The sequence below is a fragment of the Zootoca vivipara genome, chromosome 8 (genome assembly GCF_965207765.1).
Source record: "Zootoca vivipara chromosome 8, rZooViv2.hap1.1, whole genome shotgun sequence".
NCBI classification, from domain to species: Eukaryota; Metazoa; Chordata; class Lepidosauria; order Squamata; family Lacertidae; genus Zootoca; species Zootoca vivipara.
The window spans coordinates 50,288,291-50,300,585 of NC_142591.1; the positions used below are offsets into that span (position 1 = coordinate 50,288,291).

The 12,295-nt window shown below is 48.0% G+C and overlaps 1 protein-coding gene across 4 annotated transcripts in view; it reads left to right on the top strand.

Annotated features, from left to right (window-relative positions):
• Positions 1-3,065: 3,065 nt before the first annotated feature.
• RP1 (RP1 axonemal microtubule associated) overlaps positions 3,066-12,295 on the top strand; it is a 192,610-nt gene continuing 183,380 nt past the window's right edge. For 2 of the 4 annotated variants that reach the window (XM_035125531.3, XM_060277835.2), the window contains exon 1: positions 3,066-3,203. The gene's annotated coding sequence lies outside the window, so the exon portion shown is untranslated. Of the gene's footprint in view, positions 3,244-12,295 lie in introns of all 4 variants that reach the window. The other 2 variants (XM_035125532.3, XM_035125528.3) reach the window with 2 other exon arrangements.

The window sequence follows — 12,295 nt, forward strand, 5'->3', positions numbered from 1 at the left end:
CTCCCCACCCTCACCCACCAGATCCATGCAAACAGCACGCACAGAGAAACAATGTCCATACCACAGTTGATGTGGATTAGTGTGCTCTCTATTGCTACCACATTAGTTTGAAGATCATGCCACTTTCTGTGAAGGGTTTTGAGAGACGTGGCCAAACATTACCAGTGCAATATCAGTAGTGTCCCCCACCCCCAATTGGGCCTGTTCACATGCTCCCATTTCCCTACACAGAAACATATTTTGCCCTCTAATTTGCATTCCTACAACAGATAAATTAGCTTGAATTGGATTGTAGCCAGGTACAGAGAATAGCAATCTCTACAGTTAATTCAGAGCCAGGGCAGATTTAGGGTTGTGCAAGCGTGGCATACATACACTGGGTGCTGAGCTGAGGGGGGAGCCTTTTCAAAGCCTGGTAAGTGAGGCCTCCTTCCCAAAGCCCCATGATCTCTTACTCTGCTCTGGGAAAGCAGCACAAGGGCTGGGGGGTGGGGGAACAATGAAACTTTGGCCTAGCACAGGGTGCCATATTACCCAAGTCCACCATTGTTCAACTATAACACTACTGCAACAGCACCCACCTGGTTTGTACTAATATCCCCCCCCCTTATGTAATTGCAAATGACGAAAAGCTGTGGCTACTCATATGTAGAGCTAATATAGCACCTGCTATGTGTGAAGTCATAATTTCTGAGGGCCACTATTGCACATAGAATCATTGAATTGTAGAGTTGAAAGGGATCCTGAGGGTCATCCAACCCAACCCCTGCAATGCAGGAATATGCAGCTGTCCCATATGGGGATTGAACCTGCAACCTTGGCATTATCAGCACCATGATCTAACCCAGTGTTTCCCAACCTTGTGCCTCCAGATGTTTTGAGACTACAATTCCCATCATCCCTAGCTAGCAAGACCAGTGGTCAGGAATGATGGGAATTGTAGTCTGAAAACAGCTGGAGGCACAAGGTTGGGAAACACTGATCTAACCAACTGAGCTATCCAGCTGATATGTGTCTGCCATGTTGGTCCCTGGCGGAGACTGCAATTCATACAGTTGGTATTTCCATGAACTTTCTGCTGGGCCAGAAGGGCATGCCACCGCCAGCTGCACATGCTCTTGTGGATGAGCACATAAAGAAACCAAGACTGGCTGCATGAACAGGCCCAGCATATTTGTGAAATCGTTGAAGCTGAAGCTGGCAGCCATGTAAAGTACTAGTTTTTAATTATTCACAGCTGAACAGAAGTGAAGTTATACCTAATTCTGATGTTGCCTTTATTGATGCATTCTGCAGAAAGCATGATGCCCAAATTAGAAGTGTTTATTATGCATCATTTCCAAGTGCAGGTGGAGAATTACAAATGGATGAAACAGATGTCTGCTGCAAGATAAAAACTTCAGCAATTATTTCTATTTTAAATCAGCCTTAATTGGATGTGGAAGTCAGTGAGCATTCTTTATAACAGTGTTTTAAATGTATTGTTTAAGCAAAACTTTTATTTGTGGAGATCAGCACTTTTTAAAAAATGCTTACATGATGTACATGATGATGACACATCTGCAGAGTTTATAAGGGGATATTTAGAAGACTTACTAGTGGTGAGTGAAAACTGCCCAATAGTTTGGGTAATTTGTTGAAACAAACTCATTAATATAGTGTGTTTGGGGGAGAGTGGGTGGTATTTCATAGTTATTGGGGAGCAAGATGTGTGCAGTGAAAATTGCTCCTACCAGGGATTTTATTTGCTGAAACTCTTTCCCTCATCCGCCTCTGCTGGTTCACATTAACTTATAATTTTATGTGGCTTGAAATCCTGAATTGTAATTGCTGCAATTAAGAGGTAGTAAGTCCTCATGCCCTCAAGCTGATTTCTTTCTGAATTACTAGAAACCTGAAACCTTTTTTGTTGTTTGTTACCTGCAATCATTATTATCATATCACATGACGGTTTATTGCTTTTGCTGTAGTTTATGGGGATGGTTATTCATCTGGAACTGGCTATTATATCACTGAAATACAGTATTTAAAAATTTCTATTAGAACGTTTCTATTTATTTCCCCATGGCTTCTGAACTATCAAATTTTGCCTTTGCTGGGGTCATATATCAATGATATGTGACACTTTTCCACATTTGCAGACATTTCCAAACAACAACAGGAGGCTCACACAAAAATGTAGACTTGTTTTTCATTGAAAACAATAGGACTTTGGGACAGAAGACACATTATGATAAAGTAGTTTTGACATGCATGTTTATTTTTTGTACTTTTTTGCAATTACTCCAACCCCCTTCTCACTCACAATAAGGATTGGGATTACATCAATGGAGGAGCTTTTGAAACACATTATTCCTATGCAATGATCCCAGCATCACAGTGTACAATTTCTTCATCTGGACAGCTAAGACTATAGCATTACCTTTAGAAAATAGTATACCCCTTTCACCTGGTCAAGCATTCTGATTCAACCAGCAGCTCACAAAGGTGTGAAAGTGCCGCTCTTTCCATTTTTGTCTCCAGTGGCCATAGCTGCCAAGTTTTCCCTTTTCTCACGAGGAAGCCTATTCAGCATAAGGGAATGTCCCTTAAAAAAAGGGAGAACTTGGCAGCTATGCCAGTGGCAAGTCAGAGTTATACTTCCTTTGAAACAGCTGCAGTTTGTGAGGGATACAATAGGTTGGAAAGAGGCTAGAACTGCAAGACTGTGCACACCGCACAGGAGCATGTCCCACAGAGCACAGTGAAACTTACTTCCAAGTAAACATCCACAGGACCGGACCACACTGCTGTGATTCTAAACACAGTGGCTCGGAAGTGCATTCTACTGAAATCAGTAAGATCTGCTAAATGTATTTAGGACTGTGGCATCAGCGAGTCTGTAGGTGTAGTATTCCTGTAGTATTGATCCTGCTGATGTTTAATTCATGTACAACATTGAGGAGAATGACTACAGCAATAATCGAGAAATAATACACAGTTCCTCTGTTGATAGAAGCTTGTTTGTTGTTGCTATAGGTAATGCTGGCATTAACATTGTGTCAACATCAACACACTTGCACAAGGCGAGAGTGTCTACAGTGTATCATAGCAGCACAGGTGAGGTGAGAGCTGCAGTTCTATGGGAACATCTTGCAACTTTGATTTTTTAAAAGAAAGTTCTTCCCTACAGTTTCCTTTTTATCTCAAAGAGCTTCAAACCTGTAAGTGGTCCCTAATTTAAGTGCATCCTGGGAATGTCAGGTACAGACTTCAATATTTATCTCGGTGAATTTATTGTGGCCACATTTGAATATTAGAGAGCGAGCTGTGTTTGGGTTGTGATGGCTTCATTACATATGTTTGTGTATTTTTGTTCTTTGCCGGGCATTAGAATACTATCTGTGTCAATCTTAGGAAGGACTGAGAATGTTTAAAATGGGGCAAGTGCATCCTAGTCCTAAACATGACTACAGTACCCTATATCCACAGCTTGGTCACACTGGTTGGACTATGAAATACAATGAAGTACAAGGATTCACAAATGTATTACCCTAGTACTTAACAGCCTATTTTTCCTTTCTCTTGCATAAAATGGGCTGTTGTTGTTGGATATATGTATGTGTAGGTGTACACACACACACACACACACACACACACACACACACACACACAAGGTTTTATCATAAAGATAAACTTTGAAGAATCAGCTTGCAGTTTGATTAATCAGAGAAAACCTGTATCTTTCCCTTTTTATTTTATTTTAATTGATTTTCAATGGTACAACAAATTTAAAATATAATCAAAAGAAAAGAAACTTAGGATGGTAAATAAGATGAAGCAAAATATCAAGCATGAGAGAGCAGGAGCATTACTGTGTAGAATTGTATAATAATAGTTGATAATGTACGGTACTACAATGTACAGACGACAACCAATGTGACACTAGAGATTATGATCAATGATATTTTTGATAATAAATTGTAAATCAAATAATAAATTGTAAAAAGGAGGAGGAGGAGGAGCCAAGAGCCAAGAGTCCACCCATGGCTATTTTAGACCATTGGTACACTGTGGAATTTACTGAAATACTGTAGTCTAACTTAACAAATGCCAACAAAAGGCAGATAAAGTCACGGGGCAGAATTCAATATTGCACTATGATGACCATTCTGACAACCGAAGCATTGCAGCTTGCCTGAGAGAATGATCTCCCCTCTTTTCAACGCATGCTGTCCTAGGAGTTCTCCTGATTCCCCTAGAGCAGGCATTCCCAAACTCCGGCCCTCCAGATGTTTTGGCTTACAACTCCCATGATCCCTAGCTAACAGGACCAGGAAGATGGGGATTGTAGTCCAAAACATCTGGAGGGCCGAAGTTTGGGGATGCCTGCCCTAGAGCCAATTTTTTTGGGGGGTGATGGGTGATGCGAGTCCCATCGCAAAGCAAAAACCCTCATGCCCTGACAGGACTCATTAGGTGAATCCCACCCAAGGCAATGACTTTTTTTATGCCAGTCCAAGAATCACTATTGCAAGCATACTTGTGGTGCAGCTGGCTTAATTCCCAATCCCAAAAGTTGTTAAACTGCAAAATTTATATTTAATATGTGACAGACCACCACTACCACCCTAAAACTGTACAGAGTCAGAAAAAAAGACATTACTGCAGCTTCTCTTATGGCACGTACACCAATACAAAATACTGTGGACTAGGGCAGGCATCCCCAAACATCAGCCCTCCAGATGTTTTGGACTACAATTCCCATCTTCCCCAACCACTGTTCCTGTTAGCTAAGGATCATGGGAGTTGTAGGCCAAAACATCTGGAGGGCCGCAGTTTGGGGATGCCTGGACTAGGATGTTATTGTACTGCATTCAGTGGGACCATACCTTGCATTGATGGAGTCTTGAGTCAAGAAACAAATAACTAATACTTTGCTTGGTTTCATTTATGAATATTTTGTTGCTATTATGGTGATGCAATTTATTTCCCAAAGGAGTGTCACTTATTTACATGCCCATGGAATCACTTGCCTTTCTTTGTTTTCTGACACATTTGCCAAGTTGTAATCCCTGTTGACTTTTTCTACTATTTGCACCATGGCAATACTCCTCCAGATTTTGTTTATACACATTCTACTGCCTTGGTACTGTTATCACTTAGATTAGTAAGAATACACAGTGTCCTTAGAAACTGTAAACTGAATATGAAATCATGGTGGGTTCTTTGTTTCTGATTGACTTAAGCATAGTGACATACCGTTAAGGTTCCTTGAGCATGACCCAGATAGTCAACAGTTGTAAGAAAAGGACTTAAGTTAAATTATATTAATATGCAAGGGGAGCACTAGTCCTTGTCATGTTTATACAAGTGAAATTCACATTAATACTTGAGGTTTAATTTTTGTAAAAAAAGGGGGGGGGAGATTAACTTAGCTGCAATCAGGGGCGACTCACCCATTGGCCCTAGTGGTGCGGGGCGCCAGGGCGCCAGGGCGCTGAGGGGCACCCCAGCAAGTGGGGGAGCTGTGTGGCGGCCTCCCTTACCCTCCTCCTGGATGCCCGCCAGCCGCGCCACTCGGAGAAGAGAGGTAAATGAGAGGAGCAAGGGCACTAGGACCCTGTTCCGCTTTGCAGCAGAGCTTTCCCCCCCTTTTTTTAAGAGTGGGGGGGCGCCCGAGGGATCTGCAAGATGCTACTGGCTGCAGTCCTCTGTGCATCACTCTTACTTGGGAGTAATAATAATAATAATAATAATAATAATAATAATAATAATAATAATATATTATTTATACCCCACCCATCTGGCTGGGTTTCCGCAGCCGCTCTGGGCGGCTACCAACAGAAAAATAAAACACAGTAATCTATTAAACATTAAAAGCCTCCCTAAACAGGGCTGCCTTCAGATGTCTTCTAAAAGTCTGGTAGTTGTTCTTCTCTCTGACATCTGGTGGGAGGGCGTTCCACAGGGCAGGTGTCACTACCGAGAAGGCCCTGCCTAGTTCCCTGCAACTTGGCTTCTCGCAATGAGGGGACCGCCAGAAGGCCCTCGGTGCTGAACCTCAGTGTCCTGGCAAAACTATGGAGGTGGAGACGCTCCTTCAGGTATACTGGACCGAGGCCATCTAGGGCCCTAAAGGTCAGCACCAACACTTTGAATTGTGCTCGGAAATGTACTGGGAGCCAATGTAGATCTTTCAAGACCAGTGTTATGTGGAATGGAAATTGTTTCTTAATAAACGTGCATAGGCTTGCACTGGAAGCTGGAAACATGATAGCCAGAGTCATGTAAGTGGCTCCCTTTTTGTAGCATGCTTTCCCCAGGGAGTTTTCAGCTGGTGTCTTCATTATACACCTTTTGGTGCCAGGCAAAAACATTCCTCTTTAACCAGGCCTTTGACTGGCTGACATCTAGTGCTCTTTTAAAATATGTGCGGTGTGTGTGTGTTATTGGTTGTTTTTTAAAATGTATTTTATGTTTTCATATTGTGATTTTATCTTGTCAACGGCTCTGAGACCTGCAGGTATAGGGCAGCATGCAACTTTAAGAAATAATAATAATAATAATAATAATAGCAGCCCTGACCACCTTTGTGATCTAGATAAATGGAGGAGATCCTGCCCCAAGTTCCTTTCAATGCATATTTATGGATGAGACCCAAGGAGGTGTTATTTTTGGATTAACTGCTGTAGAATACAAAAGTGAGGTTGTGTGTGTGCTGCATTAGCTCACAGCTTACCACAGCAGGGGCTTTCTAGCCTGTCAAGTGGCAATAAAGCCTGATAAAGGCCTGCTATTCTCGGTGCATCCTATTATAGAAAGAAAAAGAGTCACGCCTACGCATGGAAGACCATGCCACAATGTATGCAAAATAGGTTCGCTTAAGCCCCCTCTTTCTGTTACCTGCAATGAAAGATGTATGTGACAGACACTGGGGTTGGTGTGTTCAGGGTGAACTTGTTCATGCACCTTTAAAAAAAAACCCATAGTCTGGCCTTTTTGATCATTATCCTGTTCCTTTGATAGCTTTCTTTTATACTATGCTATTCTTCTCTATGTGAGGATGCGCTCAGTCCAAATCTAAATGAGCATCTATTGGGTTTCTTTTCTTAGCTGCCTTTTCAATCAGACAGTTGTTGCTTGGTGAGTCTGGTTGCCGCTTGCTGATCAAAGCTCACAAGTTTGACATGGTACAGTTTTGCCAAAAATTCTGTGGAGAGTACATACACTTTGTTCTGGCAAGGAAAAGCCAATCTGCAGCAGACAACAATACATTTGTGCTTTACTTTTCAATTTATCCTGACATTGACTGTGTGAGCAGTTCTTCCAGAATACAGTGGTACCTCGGGTTACAAACCATAGCTGTCAAGTTTTACTTTTCTCGCGAGGAAGCCTATTCAGCATAAGGGAATTTTCCTTTTAAAAAGGGAGAACTTGACAGCTGGGTATGCGGATGATACCCAGCTCTACCTCTCTTTTAAATCAGAACCAGTGAAGGCAGTGAAGGTCCTGTGTGAGTGCCTGGAGGCGGTTGGAGGATGGATGGCGGCTAACAGATTGAGGTTGAATCCTGACAAGACAGAAGTACTGTTTGTGGTGGACAGGAGGCGGGCAGGTGTGGAGGACTCCCTGGTCCTGAATGGGGTAACTGTGCCCCTGAAGGACCAGGTGCGCAGCCTGGGAGTCATTCTGGAGTCACAGCTGTCCATGGAGGCGCAGGTCAATTCTGTGTCCAGGGCAGCTGTCTACCAGCTCCATCTGGTACGCAGGCTGAGACCCTACCTGCCTGCAGACTGTCTCGCCAGAGTGGTGCATGCTCTGGTTATCTCCTGCTTGGACTACTGCAATGCGCTCTATGTGGGGCTACCTTTGAAGGTGACCCGGAAACTACAACTTGAAAGACCGGTCTTGAAAGATCTACATTGGCTCCCAGTACGTTTCCAAGTACAATTCAAAGTGTTGGTGCTGACCTTTAAAGCCCTAAATGGCCTTGGTCCATGTTATGTACTGAGCTGAATCCTAGAACAATAGGATTCAGAAACAGCGGGAGCTACCCAATCCAACTCCAGGTGGAAGTGAATCCGCAACCTGATTGGCCTGCTGGAGCAGCCAATCAGGCAGCTGGCAGAAGTGAATCTGCTACCTGATTGGCCTGTAGGAGCAGCCAATCAGGCTGCAGGCAGAAGTCAATCCACAATATAATTGGCCCACAGGTGTAGCCCTGAAGTAGCCAATCACGCAAGGCCCATTGTGTAAATAATGTATATAAGCAGATGGTTTTGGGAAAAGAGCCATTCTTCTTCTCCTCTTCTCCTTGATGACTATGAGCTGAATAAAGAGCATGAAATTCACTCTCGACTCCGAGTACATTTCACTGGCGACGAGGATGGGATCCTGCTGAGCTGACCGCCACCACGCACTGCACCGCAGCACCGCCACCTGCTGCACCGCTGCATCGCACCGTGCATCCAGGCTTCAGCTCCAGGACCCAAGGAACCCAGAATGGCAACCGACAGCAGCTTCTCGCCATTCAAACCAGCATCAGGAGACTGGGAAGGGTACGCCGCCCGTTTCAACTTCCTCCTGCAAGCGAAAGAAGTCACCAACGATGCCATGAAGAGGGCGACATTCTTCAGCGTCTGTGGAGAGGAGACGTTTGAAATCGCCCGGGCTCTCCTTGCACCTAGAGATGTCGCTACCGTCTCTTACAAAACAATAATGGAACGGCTGAAGGAGCACTTCTCACCACAGCCCTCGGTGGTAGCTTGCCGAAATGCCTTCTACGCAAAGCGGCAAGCCCCGGGGGAAACCATAACTGGGTTTGTGACCTCCCTCCGCCAAGCCGCCCGGCTATGCAACTTCTCAGAGTTGGAGAACATGCTTCGTGACCGCCTCGTCGGTGGCCTGAGGGACGAGATGTTGCAACGACGCCTCTACGCCAAAAAAGACCTCACGTTCCAGATTGCTCTGGAGGAAGCCCTGGCAACCGAAGCCGCCGAGAGGTCAACGCAAGAGGCACGACCGGCCCCGCCATCCCAACCGAGGGTCTACCACGAAGACCTCACCGACGAATCCGAATCTGACAGGGAGGAAGTACACCGAGTACAGCGGCGCACTCAAGCAGCACACACACCACAGCAGCCTCGACGAGAAGGAGGGAACTGTGCAAGCTGCGGGGAGAACCACGAGAGGAGGACCTGTCGTTTCCGCAACGCAGAGTGCAGGCAGTGCAGAAAATTGGGACACATCGCCCGGGTGTGTCGGGCTCGACTCACCCGTCGACAAGCATCAGATGACCGACCCAGGAGCCCCAGGTCACACGGCACCATGCACCAAGGCAACTCGACGGAGATCACGGACTACCAGGTATTCCAGTTGCCCCATCCCAGCACAGAGAAAATTTATATAGAGGTACAGATAGAGGGAGCCCCATGCCGCATGGAGCTGGACACGGGTTCAACTCTATCCATAATCTCGGCCCGAACATTAAGGGAACTGTGCCCTAATGGGGGTCCCAAACTAAGGCCGGCCCCATTCACCCTCCGGGACTTCCAGAAACGTAAGGTCCCTACAATGGGGGTGGGGACCTTCAGGGTGCAATATCGAGGGCGAAAGCAACAATTGGACTTGCTGGTAGTTAAGGGCCCCTACGTTAGCTTACTGGGACTGGCATGGTTTGGACCTCTGGGGCTAGCCGTTACCGGGGTGAACCGCACTAGCTTACAAGTGGACGTGGACGCCATTTGCAAAGAGTTTCCAGGGGTTTTCGATGGGGCATTGGGACGATATACAGGACCCCCCATTGCCCTACAGCTAGACCCCGCTGTACGACCCATCAGGCACAAGGCCCGCCGGGTCCCGTTCGCCCTGAAACCCCGCATAGACGAGGAATTGGACCGACTCGTGGAGCAAGGAGTGCTGGAGCCGGTGCCCAACGCCCCCTGGGAAACTCCAATTGTCACACCCGTCAAGCCTAACGGTTCGGTCCGCATCTGTGCAGACTACAAATGCACCATAAACAAGGCTCTCACGGCCCATGCATACCCAGTGCCAGTGGTCAGCCATGTCCTCGCCACCCTGGCTGGGTCAAAAATCTTTGGCAAACTGGACTTGGCCCAAGCGTATCAACAGTTGCCTGTGGACGAAGCCACAGCAGAGGCTCAGACGATTGTGACGCACAGAGGGGCATTCAGAGTAAAGCGGCTGCAATTTGGCGTTAGCGTGGCACCAGGCATATTCCAGAATCTAATGGACTCTCTCCTGAAAGGGATTCCTGGCGTCACCCCCTTCTTCGATGATGTACTGATCGCCGGGCCCACACCAGAGGAATTTGAGGACCGCCTCCGCTCCGTCCTGCACCGTTTCCAGACGGCGGGCCTCAAGGTGAAGCGGGAAAAGTGTTTACTGGGAGTGCCGCAGGTGGACTTTCTGGGATTTAAGGTGGACGCAGAAGGGGTCCATCCAACCGGTGACAAGGTACGGGCCATTTGTGAGGCCCCAGCGCCCAAGAGCAAGCCCGAACTTCAGTCATTCTTGGGACTATTGAACTTTTACCATGCCTTTCTTCCGCATAAGGCAGCGGTAGCGGAGCCCCTACACAGACTCCTAGATAAAAGGGCCCCTTGGGTGTGGGGCCAGCGACAAAGGGCCGCATTCCAGGCAGTCAAGGACTTGCTCGTCTCGAACTCGGTCTTGGCACACTTCGACGAGAGGCTGCCAGTGGTGCTGGCATGCGACGCCTCCCCCTATGGCATCGGCGCTGTCCTGGGACACCAACTCCCGGATGGAAGAGAGGTGCCGGTGGCATACTTCTCCCAGACGCTTGCTGCAGCCGAACGAAACTACTCACAGATTGACAAGGAGGGTCTGGCAATCGTGAAGGGCGTAAAAAAAATTCCATGATTTCTTGTACGGGCGGCCCTTTACCATAGTGACTGACCACAAGCCGTTGCTTGGCCTGTTTGCCCCCGAGAAGCAGACCCCCCAAGTGTTGTCTCCACGTGTCCTCAGGTGGTCAATTTTCCTTGCCGGCTACCAGTATGCACTAATCCACCGCCCTGGGAAGGCGATGGGCCACGCAGACGCCCTCAGCAGGCTACCACTACCAGAAACAGGCCCCGACCCAGCGCCTGCGCAAGAGGTTATGACCCTGGAGCTGCTTCCCGACCGACCCATTCAGGCACAAGAAGTTGCGCACCATTCCACAAAAGATAGGGTCATCTCCCGGGTCCTGGACTGGGTGTGGCGAGGATGGCCCAGCAGCAGCACCGGGCCAGAATTCGCTGGCTACACAAACCGCAAACATGAACTGTCGGCCCACAAGGGGTGCCTGTTATGGGGAAGCAGGGTTGTTGTTCCCCAGCCCCTCCGCAAAAGGGTCCTCACAGCCCTACACGAGACACACCCAGGGGTAGTGAGGATGAAGGCCCTTGCCAGGAGTTATGTGTGGTGGCCGGGGATTGACAGAGAGATAGAGGCCTGGGTCCAACACTGCCAGACCTGCCAAGAATCCCGCCCGGATCCCCCAAGGGCCCCAGTCCAGCCCTGGGAGTCCGCCCGACATCCATGGTCACGCTTGCACGTGGACTTCGCTGGCCCCTTCCAGGGAAAAACATTCTTCATAGTGGTGGATTCCTACACCAAATGGCTGGAGGTCGCACTGGTACCGTCCACTTCTACGGCGGCAGCCATCCGGGTACTACGTAAGCTTTTTGCAACCCACGGGCTCCCTGACACCCTCGTCTCGGACAATGGAACCGCATTCACGTCAGAGGAGTTCCAGACCTTCACAGCGCAGAACGCCATTCGCCACATCCGCTCAGCACCATTCCACCCTGCCACCAATGGCCAAGCGGAGCGCATGGTGCGGACCACCAAGGACAGCCTCCGCCGCATGACACAAGGGGACTGGGAATACCGCCTTGCCGCATTTCTTCTAGCACAGCACAGCACCCCAAGCACAACGACGGGCCGGAGCCCAGCTGAACTACTAATGGGCCGGCGCCTTGCAACTAGACTGGACCGACTTCACCCCGACAGAGCTCAGGATGAGGTAGTGGTGGGGAAAGGCAGGAACCCCCGGACATTTGTGGCCCAGGACGCAGTGTACGCAAAGAATTTTGGGGCAGGCCCAGCATGGGTACCCGCCACAGTCACCAAGGTGACCGGTCCCGTGTCGTACGAGGTACTAACGGAAGGGGGGCAATGTTGGCGCCGCCACTGCGACCAGCTACGGCGACGATTCCCAGGAGGAACCTGGGAGGAGAGCGGGACAGAGGGGTCCCAAGGGGACAGCAGGGCAGTGAGGCCTGTA